The 2,392-nt window shown below is 40.1% G+C and overlaps 1 long non-coding RNA gene across 1 annotated transcript; it reads left to right on the forward strand.

Annotated features, from left to right (window-relative positions):
• The first annotated feature begins 525 nt into the window (after positions 1-525).
• On the forward strand, positions 526-1,657 carry LOC118477383. Its single transcript, XR_004858335.1, has 2 exons — positions 526-768; positions 1,392-1,657. It is a non-coding gene; the product is annotated as an uncharacterized LOC118477383 (long non-coding RNA).
• Positions 1,658-2,392: the final 735 nt, after the last annotated feature.

Genomic DNA, 2,392 nt, shown 5'->3' on the forward strand with positions numbered 1-2,392 from the left:
GAGAGAGAGAGAGAGAGAGAGAGAGAGGGAGGGAAGGAGGGAGAGAGAGAGAGAAAGAGTGAGTTATCTTTTTACTGTTGGTTAATAACCGTATTTAATCCTGCATTTTTTAAGTGCGAAATATCAAGCATTCACAGAGTTTTAAAAAGGGTGATACAAATATGGCCATTCTTCTTCTTCTTCTTCTTCTTCTTCTTCTTCTTCTTCTTATTCTTCTTCTTCTTCTTCTTCTTCTTCTTCTTCTTCTTCTTCAGCTTCTTCTTCTAAACAACATTGACTGCCTTATTTTAAAAAAAAGCATCGAATTCTTAGACACTGCACCTTCTGTCTAAGCTCCCACTTCTTCGGTTCCCCCCCCCCCAGATAACTTTAATACAAAGTAATATTATCCGCATAAGATGACAGATTAGGGGCCAAAGTTCACTGATAAGGACGTCAATATTATTGTGTGCGCCTGCTACAGTGCATCGCTTTTCAATTGGCATATTTCAAAGCTTCTGATTGGCTGAGACAACTGGTAAACAGGAGGCAGTAGTGGAAGTCGTTCACGACAACAACCTCTGACAGCGATCGTAAATGCCTTGGACATAATCATGTTTCCAGCGTCAACATATTCTATCTGCATAGCATCGTTCTTGAATTTTAATGCGCTGGCTCTGGGGGTATTGGTAATTCTCTGTGAGGTCGTGTCCGGGTTCCGCACGGATCAAGTTCCGAAAGTTCCGAAAGTTCAAGGCCGCGAGCAGGATGTCAACTGAAAAGTATCAGGTAGATGTTGTCACGGAGCATACTTCCGTGTGTTCAAGAACGGTTTCCCCGGGAAATCAGAAGGAAATTTGTGCTCCTGTTTTTGCTGCTTGTGTTATTGTTGTAGTTTTGTTTGTGTAGCTGATGGGTATGCGAGGAAACGGAGTCAGTGATTCGTCTGTTGTGCCAATCAGCGACCTCCGGAAAAGTCCTGTTGTTGTTGTTGTTGTTGTTGTTGTTGTTGTTGTTCTTCTTCTTCTTCTTCTTCTTCTTCTTCTTCTTCTTCTTCTTCTTCTTCTTCCAAATTTTACTGCTGCTGTTGATTTAAAATATAGCAATGAATAATTTGAATTTAAAGAAAACAACAAACTTTTATCAAAGATCTCACAATATTTAAAGAGCACCCTTTCTGGAGTATTGTTGTTGTTGTTGTTGTTGTTGTTGTTGTTGTTGTTGTTGTTGTTGTTTTTTTTTTTTTTGGGGGGGGGTTGCAAGTTGAACGCCATGTATGAAAGTTTCAAGTCGCGTGAAAAGAGAAAACCCCCCCAAATAAACAGAATAATGCAGACAACATTTTTTGATATTGTGCTAACATACAGAAAACCCGTTTTTGACTTTTCTTCAATCTGCTCCTAAATATGCAGGCCTACAGTTCACTGTACAGTCGAAATTGTCCAAGACGGCCACCCATTGTTGAGGAGAGTCGTGGTTGTCATAGACAGGTGGACGCCTACAACAGTATCGCTTTGGTATTTAAAGGAACTGGTTGTTTGTACAGTTGTTTGCCTTAGACAGGTAGCCGTTACCATAAAAGGCTACTTCATGATAAAGTCTTTCTTTGAGGTTTTTTATTAAGTAGGTATAAATATGCAGACGCGCGTGAAATAAAGACGATAAATATGTAAATAGATTCCTGTTTTGAATTTTTTTTTTTAAATAGTGGAAGTTGTTATCGGCAACCTTATTTTTCCAAAACGGAAGTGTTTTCACCTATTTCAACAGGAAACTGGGGAACGGATTTCGAATCTCAGACCTGTCCAGATTTTCTCGTCCTGCACCAGGAACATGCTTTCTGGCCTGAGTGTAGTTGGACTTGTGTAAGACGGCCCATGCCATTGTTGTGGCGGAACGTGGTCGTTTTAGACAAGTGGTGTAAGATAGGTGGTGTTTTAGACAAGTGGTCGTTTTAGACAAGTGGCCGTTTTAGATTGGTGGTGTTTTAGACAAGTGGTCGTTTGAGATAGGTGGTATTTCAGACAAGTGGTCGTTTTAGATAGGTGATGTTTTAGATAGGTGGTGTTTTAGACAAGTGGTCGTTTTAGACAAGTGGTCGTTTTAGATAGGTGGTCGTTTTAGACAAGTGGTCGTTTTAGATAGGTGGTGTTTTAGAAAGTGGTCGTTTTAGACAAGTGGTCGTTTTAGATAGGTGGTCGTTTTAGACAAGTGGTCGTTTTAGATAGGTGGTGTTTTAGACAAGTGGTCGTTTTAGACAAGTGGTCGTTTTAGATTGGTGGTGTTTTAGACAAGTGGTCGTTTGAGATAGGTGGTATTTCAGACAAGTGGTCGTTTTAGATAGGTGATGTTTTAGATAGGTGGTGTTTCAGACAAGTGGTCGTTTTAGATAGGTGATGTTTTAGATAGGTGG

Source organism: Aplysia californica, unplaced genomic scaffold (genome assembly GCF_000002075.1).
Source record: "Aplysia californica isolate F4 #8 unplaced genomic scaffold, AplCal3.0 scaffold00077, whole genome shotgun sequence".
Lineage (NCBI taxonomy): Eukaryota > Metazoa > Mollusca > Gastropoda > Aplysiida > Aplysiidae > Aplysia > Aplysia californica.